The sequence below is a fragment of the Mus musculus genome, chromosome 2 (genome assembly GCF_000001635.26).
Source record: "Mus musculus strain C57BL/6J chromosome 2, GRCm38.p6 C57BL/6J".
NCBI classification, from domain to species: Eukaryota; Metazoa; Chordata; class Mammalia; order Rodentia; family Muridae; genus Mus; species Mus musculus.
The window spans coordinates 59,611,616-59,632,083 of NC_000068.7; the positions used below are offsets into that span (position 1 = coordinate 59,611,616).

The window sequence follows — 20,468 nt, forward strand, 5'->3', positions numbered from 1 at the left end:
ATCCGCGGAAACTTCAGCTTGGCTAATTGCTCCCATATGTCCTCCTCGGATGCTTTCAGAGAGCAGCGCAGACCGAAGGCCGAGCCACTTTACTGATTCTAAAACGGCTAAAAAAAGGAGGAGAGGGCTAATCACACTTCTGATCCTGTCCCACTGGGGTCCAGGCGAGGCCCCAGGGGAGCAACCTTCTCCCGGAAAGCTTAGCTTCCCGCAGAGGACATGCTGGGTGAGGAGGGGGCGAAGGCGCCGGGAGGAAAGTTGGCGTGCGGCGCCCCAGCGGGTCCCAGAGCCGGGGCAGCTCCGGTCGGGAGGGGCGCGGGAGGCACAGCCCCGGCGGGCGCGCACAGGGAAGGTGCCTTCCGGAACACGCGCAAGGGCGGGGACTCGCGCTGCCAATGAGGTCCCGGTGTGGGCCGAGCGAGGCGCGGGGACGGGCCGGAGCGCTGCCTCCGCGGTGGCAGCTGCGGGAGCCCGGCTCGGGAGCCGCAGGAGCCGCAGCCGCCAAGCGCCCAGCCCTCTGCGCCCTGAGGCTCGGCCCCCGGGGTGGGAACCGCGCCGAAAGCTGGAAACTTTCCTGGCAGGTAACTCTCGCTGCCGGGGCGCCGCTGCCGGCCCCCGGGAGTCCGCAGCGGGCGGGGAAGGAAGGGTCCCGGAGAGCAGCCTGGGAAACGAGAGCCAGGCTGGTGGGAAAGTTTCGGGACGCCCCCTCCTCCGCCGGGCCCAGCGGGAGCTTTCCCGGAATAGGCGCAGGCACGCCGGAGCTCCCGGCCTGGGGCTAGGCGCTGCCGGGGAGTCGGTGCAGGCCGTTTCCTGCGCTCCCGGAGGAACGGGTTGCAGCAGAGCCGGGCTAGGGGGACATTGGGATCACGCGGCGCTCAGGACTTTCCCAGCCGGCCCTTGCCCGCCTCTTCGGTCCCTTGGCTAGACAGGGCCTGGGCTGCGCCGGGCACCTGGGTGGGGGGAGTAGGGGGACGTGCAGGCGGGGCGCCTGGCACCGCGGGGTCTTGAGTGTCGCCGCGCGCGGGTCGCCAAGTTCCCGGGAGAACTTCAGCGGGGGTGGGGGTGGGGTGGGGAATCGTATCGCCCACCGTGAGCTGAAAGTGTGTGATTCGCTCCTGCAGGCTGCGGCTCGCAGATGCAAGCCAATTTCTTTCCCTGGTGGTGTTGGTGATAGGGTGATGATTTGGGATTAGACCTTGAGGATTTTTTTTTTTTCTCTTCCTTTTAGTAGTGCCAGCTAAATGAAGGGTCGTGTCAAGTTTGCGAGTCCCCTTGTCCTTGGGCGACGAGTAGTTACTTTGGAGGCATTATGGGGATTCAGGTTCTTCCTGGAGGACTTTTGGGTGTGTGTGTGTGTGTGGGGGGGGGCCCTTGGGTTCGGCGCGGCCGCTTTCCGGAACGGCTGGCGGGGAAGGAAGCCCTGGGCATTGTGTAGCGTGTTTTCAGTCAGCAAGATCTCTGGACTGGAGTTCCCAAAACTTACTTGACTTATTGTGTAAAGGCTCCCGGAGGAAATGCGGCCATGGCCAGGTAGAAGAAACGCGGTGCCGCGGCCGAGGGAGGAGGACGCCGAGCTGTGACAGTCTTCTTCAGGCTGCCTCGGCTCCGGCTTGGCAGCCCCAGATTCTTGTGCCTGGAGTAGTGGGACCGGTCTGAGTAATACAGCTTCCTGCAGAGTGAACTCAGGGTGGTGAGGAGAGCACCTTCATCTTGAACTTGACCCCCGGAGTAGCGTCCTGGCGGGTTAAAAGGTAAAGGCAGGCTGAGTCTTAACCTGTAAAGGAGTTCAGACGCCGCTAGCTCCTGGTTCAAGATCTTTCAGGAAAGGACTCAGGGTGGCTGAGGTCGCGAACTCTAGAAATGCCAGACTCATCAGACTACGAAGTTAGTGTGCCTGGGGAGAGCAGGAGAAACCTGGTTGGCTGGCACAGAGGGTTAGTTTTTCTTTGTGGTGAAAAAGAAGGGAGTCTTGCGTCTCTGCTTACACCAGATCCGCTACTCCCCTCCACCCACACCCCCTTCCTGGGTCATCCTTATCCTGCCAGGCTGGCACTCCAGGGATGGGGGAGGGAGGAAGAGAAGAAGCCGTTGTGGAGCTTCTCTGGGCAGCCCGGAGGTATTTCAGATCTGCTACTGGGAAGAGTTCTGGATTTTAACAGCTGCTTTTTGATTGCTGGGAATGAAAGAATTTATGAGCGCCTGAGAGAGGTGCTCATTATGGTACTGTTCTGCGTGCTTTGCTCATCTGGGCTACTTAAAGAGCTCACAGGGACTTCCTTACAATCTGCAAAGTCTGTGTCAGCTGGAATGCTTGTGGGTGTCAATCAAAAAGCATCATAAATAGATCTTGGTGCTTTTACAATGAAAAGCATGCCAAGCCAAGGAAGTTTGGCGTGTGACTGCGTTAGAGATTCCTTCGTAGACCTTTTTTTCTTACCATCCAACTTGATGTTTCCAGGCTTCTTGACTGCTGTGATTGGACAGTGAGGGAAATAGTGTGATTGGACAGTGAGGGAAATCATTGATTTTGGTGGGGGTGGGAAAGTCCAGAAATAAATTTAAGGTCACTTCCATGTTTCTGTCTTGCAATTCTCATGCCACGAACTTAACTTTTGCTGGAACGCCAAAGTATTGATTTTCTTGCTTTTTTGGTTTAACCACCAGAATGTCTAAATTATCATAATTCATGTTCATCGTGGAGCTAAAACATAACTGATTCGTAGTCAGCCCTTTTCTGCTTCTCATAACAGCCAGAAGAACATTTTGTCTCTTTAACCACATGCAATTTATTTGATGCCATAGTCGGGTTTTGATGCCTGGTGATCGAGGGCACAGTTTTAGAGACAATGGAATTACTTTGACTAAATCATCCATTTTTAGACAACTTCTTTTCTGGGTTGCTGATTAATTCTTTATCTCCCAGAGAACATTAAAAGCCCTGTCCCTGGGCTAGTAGAGCTGTAATCCATATTATAATGAGGTTTGTCTGAATAGCTGGGAGGGAGGTAGGTCTGTTTTCACCAGGCACTTCAAACTCAATAGTAAAGATCTTATTTCTGTTACGTCAAGAATTTGCTAGTTAGAAAAATGGATTTATGCTCTTGTCCAATGTATATGAGGCCTTGTTGAGGGAAGAACAAACTTTTATTTTTATTATGGGACCTTTAGTTTTAACTTGTGGGAATAAATGTATAAATAAATTTATAGACACACACACACACACACACACAGGGGAATTGTGTTAGTCTCTAGAACGGGTTTGTTCTGAACTGGGCCTTTGTTTGCTTGTGTGTGTGTGTTTGAGCCAGGGTCTCACTGTTTAGGCCAGGCTGCCCTCAATCTCATAGAGATCAGCTTGCCTCTGCTTCCCAGGGGCTGGAGTTAAAGCTCTGCACCACCAAACTGGGCTCTGAACTGTCTTTTAAATGCTTGTTTTAGGTGTAGAACTACCTCTCCCCCAGTTTACAGAAGGGTTTGGTCTATAGGGCTGTGAAGTCTTTATGGGATTTGGTGTCCTCATGATCACTCCCGAAATGGAATCACATTGCACCCTCGTGACTGCAAGAATTGGAGAGATCTAGGAATTTTGGAGCCTGGGCTGTATTGTTAGAACAGTGTAACGGCAATCGTAAAGGGCTTCACTGCATATTTTATCCCTAAACCTCTCAGTTGAGTAAACCAGGGCCCAGGAAGTTAGATCAGTTTGCCTGATGTCACCTGTGACGTTGAACTTGAGCCCAGCAGGTCCCCGGCTCCCCATTCCTTGCCCTCTATCTCTTTTAATTCATCTAAGTCACCTGTGAACTCGCTAAAGCCTGACAAACAACATGTGGCCGTTTCTCACAGTGTTTCATTTATGGTTATTTTGGTTCCAGAACCCTGGGGTTTATATCTCTGCTTTGACAGGATGGATTAAAAACAGCTCTCTAATAATGATAACTAAACATTCCCTGTAGGAGAGTTTCAGAAAGTCACATACCTCCAACTCATCATTTGTTTTCTTTCAGTTTCTTTCTTTCTTTCTTCCTTTTAATCAAGTAGGCTTCAGGGCCTAACATGATTTACAGTTCAGATGTCTATCAACTTAAACATAAGGATAAAAACACCATTTACCTCTCATCTTGGCTTCTGTCAGGCTAAGCGCGAAGCCTGTCTGAATATCCCTTTCTTGGAGTCCTGAGCCCTTCCTATCGACAAGTGCATAGATCAATTTCGAGCCGCTTCCCATGCTATGTAGGTCTCCTTTTATGCTCCTGGTTAAGTGGTGAAGAGGTAGTTGGCTGCAGTGATACATTTCCACTGTTTGCTGTGTTCCCATCTGCCAGTTTAGGAGTACTAAGTGTAGCTGGGCCCTTAGTCTGGAAGCTAGGTTTTATTTGTCTTCTTGGTAGTGCTGATGACCAAATCTAGGTTTTCGGACATGTTAAACACATGTTGTAACACTGAACTACACCCCTGGTCTGTGAACTTTTAACAGGTTCAAAAATGAAATCATATTCTAGGATAGCAACTTCTTCTTTACAGCTTTCATTTCACTTCTCGTCTGATCTGCACGCATGCGTTCGTGAACGTGGGTGCATGTGCTACTGTGCGTGGAGGTCAGAGGACAGCTTCTGGAGTTCTTTCTTTCTACTGTGGGACCCTGGACTCGAACTCAGGTTGTCAATCTTGCACAGCAAGCCTCTGAACCAAGGAGACAGCTCTTTTATGCTGAGGAACTTGTCTGTGTAAGGCATTTATTTATCTGTTGGTTTTGCCAGAAAGTCTTACTATGTAGCCTAGTCTGGCTTCAAGCTTGCAATCTCCCTGCCCCAGCCTGCAGTGTGCTGAGGTTACAAGTATGGGGTTCAAGTATGAGGCTTCAGACACAGCTCTTAAAACTTACTCTTGGAGAGGGGTGGCTTTGCAAAGTAATAAGAAACGGTGTTTCAACTCAGAAGAAGTTAGTATCTGTTGACTGGCCAGTCTGAAATTGTTGCCCTTTCCTTGAGAAGTGAAAGCAGAAGAGGACACTGGGAAACATCATTTCCTAGTAGTGTTGGAAGGCTGTCACTATCCAAAAGGGACAGAAACAGAAAGTGGGATGAACAGATTTCCTTGAAGAGTGCTCTTAGAAGCCTTATCGTGCCGTTAGAGAAAGGAGTTCTGGTTTTGTTTGCCTCTGTTGCTGGTCAGCTGTCTTTGTAGAGTGAGTGTTGTCTCTTAGGGCTTCTGTGAGTGTGGGTGATGGAGGAGAATGTTCCAGAGAGAATTATCCCATAGACAGAAGTGTCAAGGGCAAGACAAATGTTACAGAGACAGGACACAGACCATGGATTTCAGCATGGATTTTTGCCATTAGCATGAGAGAATTTATTAGTTCTAAAGTCTCCCAGCTAATGCTCATTGTAGACAGATGTGAACCCAGAATGTTCAGCCATTTAACATAGAACCACGGTGACTCAGCACTTTCTTGCCTTACCCAGCATACTTAGGGTCACACACCTGTGGTGGATTGGCTTGTTGCCCCTGAGGGGTGGAGGAGAGTGGAAGAAACTGTCAACCGTGGGTGGCCTTTTTGCACAAAGGATGTACTGTAGCAAAGTGGTACATTATGCCACATACAGTTTTAACACATGAAAGACATCATGCAAATGAAGATGCATATATTACATTTGTGCAGTTTAGAGTCAGTATATGCTCATGTGACACACTTTGTCTTGTGTCCCATGTCAGACATGCCTTCCCTGTGTTTATTCTTTGGCTCTGTTTTAATGACTGGTTACCAAATCCATTGCATATGTGTTACCATTACCAAATGATTGATTTTTGGCCTTTGACATCTTTGGACAGACAGATATCAGAGGCCTTTGATTCAGATGGGCACACATATTATTAAGTCACTGTGGCCTTACACAACTTCTGGCTCCTTGTAGCTCCAAAACCTCCATCATCAAGAAGCTGCCTCTTGGCTGTTAGCACCAACCTGAGAGAAATGTGGAAAGAACCCAGATTGGCCAAAGAAGAGTTCCAGGTGACGGACCCCATTAAACCCACAAGATGGGTCTGTGGGCCACAGTGTCCCACAGAGGAGGCTATTGTGGATGGAAGAGACAGGGAGTAAGAAAACACAAAGAGCTGGCCAGCATAGCAAAGATCTCTAGGAGTGGTATTGGCTGGCCTTAAAAGCATACCTAATGGCATAGGGTGTGAACATTCCTAATGTCTTCATGCCATATATATATGCTCCTGTAGTCTGGGAAGCCTAGACGTAGCCACATTCTACAGGGATTTAGTCACTGTGTGTATAGCCATTTGTGTAAGGGGTGGGGTATTGAATTACATCTAAAAATTTGGAGCTGGTCATGACTCCCATGTAGTCTGTTAGGATCCTCTCTTACTGCCAGACTTTGCTCTAAATTACTCGAGATTCACAACATCAATTATTAATGTTTATTGAGTACTTGCTGATGTGGAACTAGATGTGTGAATTTTAAATTATCCATGGAAATAAAAGAAGAGTAGCTCTTCTCTCATTGACCTAAACAAGCAACGACAGTTATACACAGAGCCACCTCCTGGGTCCTGGCTTCCCTTGCTTTTTGTGACATAGACCAACCACAGTTTATTTCATTGGAATGAAACTGGCCTCATTTGGATGGCACCGCCGTACAAAGCTCAAAACATTACTTCCTACCCTTCCTACCACGATTCTGGCATTTATTTATTTGTTTATTTGAGTTGGGGGGTGGTCATGGGGAAGGGGAGGTTTTCTCTGTGTAGCCCTGGCTGTCCAGGAACTTGCTCTGTAGACCAGGCTGGCCTGGAACTCACAGAGATCCGACTGCCTCTACCTCCCAAGTGCTGGGATTAAGACCTGTGCCATCACCACCCAGCCACAAATCTGCTTTCGATTACTTTTCAGTGGACCACATATTCATGGGTTAGCTGGGAATGTCCCAGAGAGAGAATCTTGAGTCAAGATAATTTCAGTATAGCCGCACCTGCTGTCAGTGGCTGGTTAACGAGCAGGTTTGTGGTATGGATCGTGACTTGTATATCTGCAGCATTCCATGAGGTTAGGAGGGGTCTAACACACTACAGAGATTGAAGGTACCCCAAACCACAGTGACTTCTTCTTGGCTGCTGAATTAGCCAGCCCTAGAGCTACCATGACTTGTGTCGTCTCTGAGGAAAGTAATATTTATGAGTGTATGAGACAGTGATCACCAAAGCAGAACGTGCCAGATTATTCGGGGTGGGAGAGAAGGAAAGCCCGAAGAGCTTTATTAACATTTACGTATGGGTAGACACTGGGTATGTATCCGCCCAGCACCTGTCACTTGCGTTGTGTGAGGAGCATTTTATAACCTAGCAGAGTGGACTCTGGTACCCAACTTGCCCTTTTTGCTTTGGATCAGTGCTTCTCAACCTTCCTAAATGCTACGACCCTTTAATGCAACTCCTCGTGCTGTCGTGATCCCAGCCATAACATTATTTCATTGCTACTTCATAACAGTCACCCTGCAATGGTTATGAGTCATAATGCAAATATCTGATAGGCGACCCCTGTAGAAGGGTTGTTTGACACCAAAGGGGTCGGGACCCACAGATTGAGAACCACTGCGAATTGAAGGTTTATATCATTTATTTATTTTTTTAATTAAACTGGCTCACACAAAATGGAAGCTGCTTTAAAAGGCTCTTGGAAAGAAAGTGTGGGAAGATGCTAATGGCACACATTAGGAATAAAGCTAATGAGACGGTCTGAAGGAGGAGAGTTTATTATAAAGTGGTTAGGAAACTGGCTTTGATAGGTTGGCACAAGATTTGCATATCAATTTATATTATTAATAAAAAGGAACTAAAATGCTGACTGAATCTAAGTCTCATTAGCTTCTTAGGAAAAGCCATATGTTATGTTCTCCATATGTGGGATCTAGTAAATATTATATGCATATATGTAAACAAATACCCATGTGGGTACAGTGTAACATGCAGAAAAGAACAAGAAAGGCTAAATGTTAGGAAATGAGGACCCACTGAATGTAGATGATGGCACAAGTTAGGAAAGGATATGAAATTGCTTTCTAGTTCTAACTCTGTTGTAAATTGCTTATTTTTCATAGTATAACTGCACAAAAAATATATTCAATCCAGTAAATATAAATATAAAATCCAGTAAAATCCAGTGTGCATTCCATTCCAGATGGCCACTCTATGCTGTGTGTGTGGTGGGGCATACTTGTAATCCCAGCATTTGGGAAGCAGAGACAGGCAGATCAGTGAGAGGCCAACCTGGTCTACATAGTGAATTCCAGGATAGATAGCCAGGGCTTTGTAGAGACAGCTGGTCTCTAAAAACGTTCATTGAGATGTACTTTGAGTCTGATTGGTTAATTCTGTGTGTGATGAATTTTTTTTTAAATAATTCTTTTTTTCTTTAAGAAGAAAATTCTTAAAGAATTTTAAATTCTTTTATTTATTCTATTTCTATGAATACACTGTAGCTTTCTTCAGACACACACCAGAAGAGGGCATCAGATCCCATTACAGATGGGCCACCATGTGGTTGCTGGGAATTGAACTCAGGACCTCTGGAAGAGCAGTTGGTGTTCTTAACTGCTGAGTCATCTCTCCAGCCTGAATTTTTGTTTTTTATTTGCACCCCCTACCCCACCACCACCACCCAGGGTTTTTCTGTGTGGCCCTGGCTGTCCTGGAACTCCCATCTATAGAACAGGATAGGTTGGCTTTGGAGTCAGAGATGCTCCTGTCTCTGCCTCCTGGATGCTGGGATTAAAGGTATGCACACCACACCCAGCACACTAGTCTCTTCATTATTGCATACATTATATACAGTTTATACTCTGTTTGGGTTATATGTTTAATCTTTTTTACTGAGAGGTCTGTGTCATCACAGAACATTTGAAAGTACCCTTTAAGTCACTTATACAAAGCACTTTTCTTTTTTTTTAAAAAATGTATATGTGTGAGTTTTTGGGTGTACATATGCACTGTTTGTGTACAGGAGCCCACAGAGGCCAGAAGAGGGTGTCCGATCCTTTGGAACTTGAGTTACAGGTGGTTGTGAGCGCCATGTGGGTTCTGGGAGCCGTGCCCTGGTCCTCTGTAAGAGCAGTAAGTCCTCTTAGCCACTGAGCCTCCCTCTAGTCTCTGTGCTTCCCCCTCCCCCTTGTTACTTGCATGGCAGCAGTGCCTGGTCTGAGGACAGTTGGGGGCGGTGTCCTCCATTTTACTTGAAGCTGACAAGTCTCCTTACAGTCTAGTCCCTTATGTTTAATTTTCCCTTTAGTAACGTTCTTCTTCTCTTTTTTCCCCCAAACTAAAAAATGACATCCATCCTTACATCACAGCTCAAAGAAACAAGGATTTCTCATGAAGATTGCCCCTCTCTGTTTCCCACATCATAGCCACTCCTCCCTTAATCTTCCTGACACATTGCCTATGCATTTATTAAAATGTTTTTCTCCTTTTGTTTTTTATAATTAATTAAGTTGTTCACCCGGTTGCCCTGGTGATGGTTTGTGAGCTTTTGGATGGAAGGGGTCTTGCCTTGCCTTAGTCACTTAAAAAAAAGGTAATTATTTACTTCTGCTTTGGAATAAAGAGGCAGGCAGAAAATAAGTTTTTCAATTTTAAAAGGATTTATTTATTTTTCTGTGTATGGGTATCTCACCTTCATGTATGTATGTGCACCATTTTCATGTCTGGAGCCTGTGGAGGCCAGAAGAGGGTGTTGGACCCCTGGAACTGGAGTTATAGATGATTGTGAGCTGCCATGTGGGTGCTGGGAATCGAACTCGGGTCCTCTGCAGGAACATGAGCTCCTCATTGCTGGGCCATCTCTTTCCAGCACCAGAACCCACAGTTTTTAAATGTGCACCAAGTATTCTGGGTATCTCTGCCACTTCCAGAGCTTAGGGACCTCGAGAAAGCAGCGAACTGTACATATATCACATAGAACTAAGAAGGCTCCAAGACAAAAACCCAAGTCACTTATGTGCCACAGATCTGTGCATGCCTGTGTCTGTGCACGTGAGTGTGAGCGTGTGTGTGTGTGTGTGGGGGGGGGGGTTGGAAATAAAGACTGAGTATCTTGCTCTACATCATTAGCTGTCCTATGTATACAACATATAATATTACCACAGTAAAATGTACACACTCAATACCTACACTACCTTGCCTCTGAATCTGACATTCTTTTTGTTTGTTTGGTGTTTTTGTTGTTGTTGTTTGTATTTTTGAGACATGATTTCTCTGGGTAGTCCTGGCTGTCCTAGAACTCTGTACATCAGTCTGGCTTTGAACTCAAGAGATTTCCCCCTGCCTTTGACTCCTGAGTCCTTGGATTAAAGGCATGTGCCACCACTACCTGGCTTTTTTTTTTGGTGTGCTTTTGAGACAGGATCTCACTATATACCTCTGGCTGTCCTTGAACTCAGAGAGATCCACTTATCTCTGCCACCTGAGTGCCCAACCTCAACCTCATTCCACATATAATAATGGAGATCACAAAGGTATTTGTCTATGCCTGGCTTACTTTTAACTTATTTAATATATTTACTACAGTGGCCACTTGCATATGGTAAAATATGATGAGATACTTTCCTTCTTATGGCTATATAATTCACCACTATATACATCCATCCTTCCTTCCTACAGGGGTGGAGTGGGGGACCAAGAATCAAACTTAGGTTGTCAGACTGATAGCAAGCCCCTTTTGCCTTTATCTGCTGAGCTATCTCATTAATCTGATTTTAAAACAAACAATAAAACAGTCTCATGTAGCCCAGAGCGAGCTCAAACTCAATAGCTGCAGCTAGTCTTGAACTCCTGATCCCGTTGTCTCCAACTTGAAGTGATGGGATTGCAGGCAAGTGCCACCATGCATAGCTGATATATAGGAAGACCCTAAATGCCTGTGGATGGTTACCCATCTGTAATTACCGACAAGCAAATTCCTGGGAGACTGTCCTGTATGCTACTGTGATACTGGCCAGAGCATCCCTGTTGGGAACGGTGGCCTCTACACTGCTCAGCTGACATTCCTTCTATGGAAAGGCTAATTGAGGGTTGACAAGCTGTCTGCTTTCAAGTTGAGCTATGCTAGATGCTTCTTGCTACTATGATGAAAAACAGACTCCTCCAGAGTTTTGAAGGTCAGATGACAGAGTGTATACGGAAGTGTCTGGAACATTGTAAATGGCCTCCCAGGCAGGGGGAAGCATCGACTCTGATCATTTCCTTGTGGGGTTGACTTCTAGCTCAGATGTCTTTGTTAGCCATTTCTGTTTCCTACGGAGTACATTTCCATACATTTCAGGGGGCATCCTAAGTGGAACGGGATGTGGTTTTTTTTTTTTTTTTTTTTTTTTTTTTTTTTGGAAAAAGTACAGATAGAAGTTGGTAGGGGCTGTAAAACATTTAGTTGGAAGTGGGTATGATGTGTGATCCAGTGATGCTCTGACAGTTCAGTTGGCCAGGTACTTGGTTATTAAGTGGGACACTGCTGGATAAAGATGAGAATCAGGGCAAGCTTTAAATGGTACCCAGGAGATGTTTGATTTCTATGGGAATTTCAATCACTTCCTTAGAGAGGTGTTGCTATTCCTTGGAAGTAGCTCAACATAGAATGAAACTGAAAAGTTAAGTGTTGTTAGGCAGTCTGGATGAGTTTGAAATCGTTCGTCTGTGGATTAAAAAGAAAAATGGGTAGGAATAAGACTGAACATTGTGGAGGCCAAGTTTGCCGTGGAATTTTGTACTGTAGAGATTTACAAACTAAAACATGTCAGAGACAACGTAATTATAGATGCGAGAGACACTGAAGCGGTCAGTAGCTCTTAGATTGCCAACGTGCAATTGTGATTTTATTTATTTGTTTGTTTTTGTTACAGGGACCAGCTTTGCAGCCCAGGCTAGTCTAGAACTCACAGTTCACTTGCCTCAGTTGTCTCAATGTCGGGGTTCCAGGCGGGCACCGGTACATTCTCCCTGCCTTGTCTGGGGTTCTTAATTTGCATGTGACTTAAGATGACCTTCCCATAGGGTGATTTGTCTAAGTAAACAGCAGCTTCCCAAGTGGGTTCCATGAGAAACTAAGAGTCAAAAAACTTAGGCACCACAGGGGGAAAGGGTTCTAGAGATTAAAAAAAAAAATCTGGGCCAAGCAAAGTATAACAGGTGTGTGTGTGTGTGTGTGTGTGTGTGTGTGTGTAGATGTTAGGTGTGGAATTAGTTGCTTTCGTTGCTGTGATAAAACACCATGTCAAGCCAACTTGAAAAAGGAAGGGTTTAGATGGGCTGACAGTTCCAGAGGATTAGAGGCTGTGATGGTGGAGCAGAGGCCTGGTGGCCAGAACAGCTGAGAGCTCACATTTAACTGTCAGCAGGAAGCAGAGAGCACGCTGAAGATTGCTTGGGCTTTAGAAGCCTTGAAGCCTGCCCTGATCACACACTTCCTTCACCAAGGCCACACCTCCCAGTCCTTCACAGACAGCTTCACAGACTCGCCCAAGTGTTCAAGCCGGGAAACCTAGGAGGCTGTTGGAATTCTAAACACCGAAGGTGTCTTCCTCCATCACTTATTTTCTTTACTTAGGGTGCCTTGCTGAACCTAGAGCCTGCCAGATCAGAGTATCCATCTTAGCAAGGAGGCCACCATGCCTAGCTGCTTTTATGTGCGGTCTGGGCTTCTGAAGGCTAATCCTCAAGCTTGTATGGCACTCACTGAGCAGTCTTCTCAGCCCCAAACTAGGTAAGCTTTTACAAATGCTGCAGCTTTTGAACACCCAGGTGATCTTATGCTCAGATCTCTTAGAAGGCAAATGGAGTATTCATGCTTTACATGGAACTGTGGGTATTTTTTTTTGCAAAGCACACAGAGCGACAGTGGTTGAGTAGTTTACCAGGCATTTTTAAGGCAAATCCAGGGCTGGCGAGATGGCTCAGTGGTTAAGAGCACCGACTGCTTTTCTGAAGGTCCTGAGTTCAAATCCCAGCAACCACATGGTGGCTCAAAACCATCCGTAATGAAATCTGATACCCTCTTCTGGAGTATCTGAGGATAGCTACAATGTACTTACATATAATAAATAAGTAAATCTTAAAAAAAAAAAGCAAATCCAGTTAATACAATTTTGCTTCACAAACTTTAGTATATATTTCTAACTAAGGACTACAAAAATAACCCTCTTCATTATTGCATAAACTTAGCAATAATCTGTTATCTGGCTATCCCTTAGATGTCATTGTTAGTGATTTTTTTTTCAACAGAGAACACGTAGATTATCTCATATCCTGAGATGGTTTCCATGTGGTGGTGTTTATGTTGTTGCTTTGTCCCAATGTTTCCTATAAACTGGAAGCTCCTTTTAAAGGTGTAATTAGGGGCTGGAGAGATAACCAGTGGATAAATCAATGTATCTGCCGTCAAGCCATTTGACCAGAGTTTGAATCCTAGAGCCTACATGGTGGAAGAAGAGAAGTGACTTCTGCAAATTACCTACCCCCTGACTTCTAGTCAATCAACAAGCCATGCCAGTAGCATGTGCACATGCACACAAAATTAAATAAATAGAAATTTAATAAAGGCACAGGGAGATTCAGGATAAAAGTCTTTTGGGGGGACAAAAAGGTCTTTGTGTATTTTTTCACTCCCCTTATTTGGGAACATCATTTAGGTTTAGTAACTCATAAGAAGTATCTTAAAAGAAAATAAAGGAAGTACTGTCTTTTTTTTTTTTTTTTTTAAGAATTACTTATTTTATGTATGTGAGTACACTGTCACTGTCTTCAGACACACCAGAAGAGGGCATCAGATCTCATTGCAGATGGTTGTAAGCCATCATGTGGTTGCTGGGATTTGAACTCAGGGCCTCTGGAAGAGCAGTTGGTGCTCCCAACCACTGAGTCATCTCTCCAGCCCCAGGAAGTAATGTCTTAGAATCTCTTTGTAATTGATTCTATTATTAGCATGCCAAGGAGGTAAAGTGGAATGGGTCTGGGTGTGTTGAGAAGGTATCCTTTGTTGTCGGCCTGGGGATCTGGGTGTAACAGCATACTGTACCTTTTTGGCATGTGTCTCCTAAGCGTTTTTTGGTGTTGAACACTTTTGGTTTTATTCAGAACAACAAGGTGGTTTTAATAAACTATTGTATAGGGGCTCATCTTTGTTTGCCTACTAATTTAGAAGTACACATCAATTTTAGTTCTACTAGATAACAGTTTTTAATAAAGCCTTTCCTGACAAATGCTCAGACCAATCTAAGAACAAAAATGTAAGGAAACCTTCATGGTAGCAAATTTATGTGCACATCCTCTGGTAACCGCAGATGAATAAATCAAAGTTCCCGTCGTTGCTGACTTTGCTAATTTAATTAAGCCGTCGAAATTTTTCCCCTTCTTTAGCCTTTTGAGTGCTTTTATGTCTGGGAAAACGTAAAGGAATTTTTGTGTGTTAGTGAAGAATAACAACCACATATAAAGTGGCTTTCTATGATGAATGGCAACCTTCCTAAGCCTTGCCAGCACATTCTTATATTTAATCCCTTAGCGGGCAGGGATTTATACGCTGTTTTATACATTAAAAATTTTCCTTGGTGAAGTAAAGAGCCTTCCTTCATCAGGCTGGGTATTTTATAACTAAAAAATAAAAAATAGAGAGGAAATGGAATATAGCACAGCACTGCAAATGTACATATATACTCCATTTCCTCTCTATTTTTTTTTTTTTTTAGAGATGGAGTCTTGTTATGTTGCCCAGATTAGCATCCTAAGCTCAATGTGTGTGCCTCTGTGCCCAGCTCCTCTTTTTATTTTTATTTTTTTGCTAGTAAAGAGCATCAAACCCCAGAACGTCCTCTTGGACCTTGGTGGTGGTTTGCTCTGTGGTTCAGAACAGTGAATTGTATTTTATTTACATGAAGCATTTCTGCATTCCACACTCCAGTTGTGTGGATATGCTTATTTACAGGGAGTTGGCCAGCCAGGAGGGAGGCTTCCCCAGAGAATTGCCAAAGTGGGGGTGGGCTGAGGAATCCTCCTTAGAGACAAGGTGTCTTGTTAAAAAGACATCTGGTGGGGTCAGCTCTTCTGTGGCTCATCTCCACGTCTTATGTCCCTGGCTTCTGATCTAGCTTCTGGGAGAATACTCAGTAGGACCAAGGGGACTTACATAGATAGCTTCGTACCCAGGAGTTATCATTCTCTGAGGATGAACTCAGAACCCCAGTGACACCTGAATTCTGCTACACTTTCCTCCTATTAAAAGTTCTCCTATGATATTTTCCTTTCTGAATCTTTTGTTTTAAGCCCTCTTCCACCGACCGGCTTCATAGTCTGGAAGTCAGGCCAGGAGGAAGAGAGAGGTCATGTCTAGGAGGATGGAGACTGGGTACTGAGCCAGTGGAATTTATATATAGATAGTTCATCTTCCTCAGCCTCCATTGCTTCCTCCAGCCTCAGCCAGTCTCACAAGTAGAATGTTTATGCATTTTCAAAGGTACATATCCGCAAAGGTGCTGCCTTGTCATGCCGGTCGGTCGTTGATGTGGTTTGCCTAGTTAGGGTTACTACTGCTATAATGAAAGACCATGACCAAAAGCAAGTTGGCGAGGAAAGGGTTTGTTAGGCTTCTGCGGCCACATTGCAGTACATTACTGAAGGAAGTCAGGAGAGGGACATGGAGGCAGGAGATCATGTACTGGCCATGGAGGAGCGCTGCTTACTGACTTACATTGACCGTTTTCTTTCTTACAGTACTCAGGGCCACCAACCAGCCCAGGGGTATCCCCACACACATTGGGTTGGGCCCACTCCACCAATCACTAATTAAGAAAATGCCCAATAGGCTTGTCTGCTTACAGCCAGAGTCATTTTCTTCTAGAGGTGTTTTCTCAATTGAGACTCTCTCCTCTCCAATGAAAATAGCTTGTGTCAAGTTGACATACAGTTAGCCAGCACATGTTTCATATATGTCATAGCTGGATAGGACTGTGGGCTGCCTCCCTGCCTTGGAAGCTTGAATAGAACAGTACCTTTTGTACCGTGAAAAGAGGGAGGAGGCTTTCCTGTCAGTTCCAGCTTAGCAGCAGCCTCAAGGCCTGAACTGTGTGTTGTCTGCAACAATAGGGACTTATGTTCCACCCCTGGGGACAGCCAGTACAATAGCAGTAGCACCAATAGCAGTAGCCTATACTGTTTTGGGAGTCTCTTGGACAATGCTGACCAACAACTCAAAAGAGGACTTCTCATGCCTGGGGTGGAGGTTTTTGTTAGATGGTCTTTGGCTCTTGTAGCCAACAAGTAGTTTTTGAGGGCTACCATGCCCTTTTGAGGTACAGGCCTATGTCTCTGTCTGAGACAGTAGAGCATACACAGCTCCTCGGGGGACGTTCGTGACCAGGAGCTAGTGCATCTGGAGGAAGGAGGAAGAGGAGGCGGAGGAAGAGGAGGTGTTGGTTCTGGGCTGGCATCAGGGAGCAGAGGGAGGAGATGCAGCCTGGGTAGGGTTCTGCCAGGTGGGAGGGTGTGCGTTCTGGATGAAGGGAGCACAATGAACAGAGGCTGGGAGGCATGCAAACAAGTCATGCTTGGGTTGTTCAAGAGCAGACGGTGCCTGGCATTTGGTAGAGTAGGATGGAAGGAGAGAGCCAGATTGCAGAGGCATTGCATGCCAGACCAAGAAGTGTGGACTTGCTCCCGAGAGCAAGTGATAGCTGTCAAAGGCCTTTCCGCTGGGAGATGATGTAATCAGATCTGTGTTTTGGACCAAAGCCTTGGCAGCGGTGGTATGGAGGACAGGAGACTGGCGTGGGGACAGATGGGTGGCAGGGCGCTCGCTCTGTTGGGCTTTTGAAGTAGACCAGCTGAGAGATGACAGGTAGGGCAGGAAGAGAACTGAGGCTGCTGAGTACCCTTGAGTGTACACTAAAGACACAGCTCATGGCGTTTTCATGAAGGGAAACAGACCCAAGGTCACTGGGGTCTTCTTAGAACAGGCTGTCCAAGAACACTCTTAACAAACTGAGTTTTCAAGATGCAACTTGCCTTTCTCAGAAGTTCATGAACTGGGCAGCATGGAGTCCACAGAGCAGACAGGAACTCAGAGAACGGCAGGGCGGGGCAGAAGAGTCAGCAGGGATGGTGACAAGTAGGCAGACGGCAGTGCTGTGCAGAGGACAGGTTAGGGCCAGGCTGAACCCTTCATTCGTATGACCGTGTTTGTTGCGGGTGATATGGCTGTGAGTCTTATGTTACTGGAAAACTGTCCATTCGGGAATTTGAAGAAATACCTTCTCTCTTGTGATTCTTAGAAAGCTTAGACTTCAAGAGGACACGGTTTATTCTTCTTTCTTGCTTACTTTTCCTTAAACACCCTGTTAAGAAATCCTGCCCTGTGACAGGGTCTCACTGAAGTTGGAGCCTGTGGATTTGGCTAGGCTGGAGGCCAGTAAGCTTCTGTGAGCCATCTCTGTCTCCCCCAGGCCTTAACTGACTGACTGAGCCATCTCCCAGCCTTGATTTCAGGAACTTTTGATAGCTTATTAAACCATATGGTGTTGATCTTTGGTTTAAAAAAAAAATCACCTAGGAAAATGATTTATTTTTAGTATCTCGTGTGCATTTATATGGAATTTTGCCAAGGTTGCTCTTTTTAAAAGTCATTTGGATTAGCATTCAAAAGTGGCAAGCCCTGGAAATTAGTCTTTGCCTTGGCTTTTCAATGGACTTCCAGAAAGAGATTTCTAGGAAATTAGCTTCCTGGTTTTCTTGCTTACACAAAAGAGGTTGAGGGCCGGATGTTGGTGGCACAGGCCTTGAATTCTAGCCCTTGGGAGACAGAGAAGTAAGTGGATCTGTGTGTTTGAGGCCATCCTGGTCTACATAGTACATTTTAGGCCTGCTAGGGCTACACTGTGAGTCCACGTCTTAGAAAAAAAAGTCAGAGGAGTTTCGGAATCTTGGTGAGTAGAGAGAATGAATGAGGAATGTTAGATATTCTGGGGTTGTTAAATTGCCCAGGAATGGCCTAGGTTGTTCCTGATTAAACTCAGAGTCTGGGTGTGAAGCTCAATGGGAGACTGGAGAGTGCTTGTCTCCCATGATAAAAAGGCCCTGGATTTGGTTCCCTATCACAAGTCACCGGTTTCAGTCTCCTCCACATCCCCCAAAGTAACAGAAAGTACCTGTTTGAAATCTGAGTGTTAAAGTCAAGCCACCACTTAGTATATGTTGGCGTGTGTCTAGTGCCATCCAGTCCCTGCCCTCTTTGTCATGTGCAGCTCTGCCAAGTTGAGGTTTTGAAGCCAGGCGACTGTGGTAAGGCTCCAACCCAGTGCCCTGGTCCCAGTGACCTGAGTGGGTTGCACAGCTGCCTGGAGCATGCTCTCTGGGGACCTGGGGTGTGGCTACTTCTGAAGGTTGTTTCCGGAATGGAGTGTGGTGAAGTCCTAGACTTCAGGTTAATGGTGGGAGGTGGCTGAGCTTGAATATCTGCCCTGGGACACTGGGGGCCTGTTACTATGCCTGCAGTGGGTATCGTGCTGACTGTGTGCTGCTTTTCCTTGTCTGCCTCCTGGGACTCTCCAGAGTTGGGAGGAAATCTCTGAGTTGGGTGTGGCTCTGGCTGCATGGAATAGAAGGTGGGTTTGGATTTTTTTGGTTTTTGTCTTTTGTCAGAGTCTGGCTGCTCACAGTAGTTTTTGCTTCTTTGGTTCTCGTAGCCAGCAAGCTTTGCGTTAATTCTCGCAGATCAGATTAGTTTCTTGTTCATGATTCTTGTGTTGGGGAGAGAGATGAGCCTTCTCTGCCCACTTTGGGTAAATGCCATTACTACTTTGTGTCTCCTTGACTGGACTTCTCAGCTCCTAGCTCCTTGACCCTCACCTCCACCCCTGTGATACTCATTTTGTGTTCTTAGCCCTATCTGTTTCTGTCACGGGCTCCCCAGTGATTATTTGCAGGGATTGCTCTGTCTCTGCAGAAGGGATCAACTTGTAACTCCCTATGGGTTTTGGTTCAAAGGTCCGTGGTGGTGAGGAGTGAGGGCCTAGAGATGCTGTGCAGTTAGGCTGTGGGGAGACAGATTTGGGACATGGGGAAAGCTAACAGGTAGGATTAAGCTGGGCTACCGTGGCTGCTTAAGATGGTGTGCCCTTTGGATTTTCCGTAGCCCTCCCCAAAGCCCTTACTTGGGGATTCTAAAGCATGGTTGTGGGGTGGGGGCTGGTTACAAAATTTGTTCCTAAGATGCTGTCTGTTTCGCTGCCATTTCTAGATGGTTTTGGACTGACAGTTGGGCGTGAGGAGCACAGTGTCCTTAGGTTGCCCAGAGTTGTGCGCTCATCCTTACCTTCAGAACCTTAGAGTCAGAGCTCCAAAATACCCAAGAGAACAGTAAAACTTAAGGAGTAATGATTGTGGAGTTATGTAGAGAGAGACTTGGCTTCAGGTTTCCTCATCTGCTTAATGGCCTGGCAGATGTTTCTTAATATTAGAGTCTCAGTTTCTCCGTGTAGAAGGGGGGTGTCATTGAACTCATGAGAGGTAATATTTACACAGGACACCTGGAATAGGGTGTGCTCTTGTACAATCAACAGCATTGAGTTGAGTGAAAGTCTGGGAGCTACGAGGATGAAGATGTGGTCTGTGTTTTGGAAGAGCAGTGCATCTGTGGGCAGGGCTGACAGAGCAAGCAGGAGCTTAGGTGCCAGGACCTACTCTGAGGAGCAGAGTACGGGAGAGGCTCCTCTCGCCAGGGCTTGCCAATTCTTTGAAACTTTTCAAGACAAGTTTGTGCCTAAGCCATCTTTGGAAAGACTAAGAACTGAGTTTGTTTCTCTGTTGCTGTGATAAACACCATGACTAAAAGCAGCTTGAGGGGGAAAGGGCTTATTTCATTTTACAGGTTACAGCCACCGTGGAGGGAAGCCAAAGCCGAGAACACAGGGCAGGAACTTGAATCTGAAACCACAGAGGAAGGGTGCTTACTGGCACGTCGCCAGGTCCCCTTCAGCTGCTTTATAAAAAAAAAAATGGTGTTAGCATCCTTTCTTCCTAACTGAGAACACCTTTCACACAAAGCCTTGATCTCATACTAACACACCTGGCGTGGGGATTGTTCTGTAGGGGTCAGAGGACAAGGATGCAGCCAAGCTTTCCTGATGGTGATGCTTTAACTGCAGGTTACAGGAGCCACACATCCCCAGTTTGTTTTCTCTGTACACACACACACACACACACACACACACACACACACACACACACACACACCTTTGGGTGGCTGTCTTAGTCAGGGTTTCTATTCTTGCACAAAACATCATGACCAAGAAGCAAATTGAGGAGGAAAGGGTTTATTCAGCTTACACTTCCATACACAGGGTAGGAACTTGGAGGCAGGAATTGATGTAGAGGCCATGAAGGAGTGCTGCTTACTGGCTTGCTTCCCACTGGCTTTCTCAGCT

At 46.0% G+C, this 20,468-nt stretch overlaps 1 protein-coding gene across 9 annotated transcripts in view; it reads left to right on the forward strand.

The window, feature by feature from the left end:
- The first annotated feature begins 205 nt into the window (after positions 1–205).
- Tanc1 (tetratricopeptide repeat, ankyrin repeat and coiled-coil containing 1) overlaps positions 206–20,468 on the forward strand; it is a 234,393-nt gene continuing 214,130 nt past the window's right edge. For 3 of the 9 annotated variants that reach the window (XM_030251966.1, XM_017319200.2, XM_006500037.4), the window contains exon 1: positions 509–581. The gene's annotated coding sequence lies outside the window, so the exon portion shown is untranslated. Of the gene's footprint in view, positions 227–383; positions 582–1,092; positions 1,752–20,468 lie in introns of those variants that run through there. The other 6 variants (XM_017319203.2, XM_030251967.1, XM_017319205.2 and 3 more) reach the window with 6 other exon arrangements.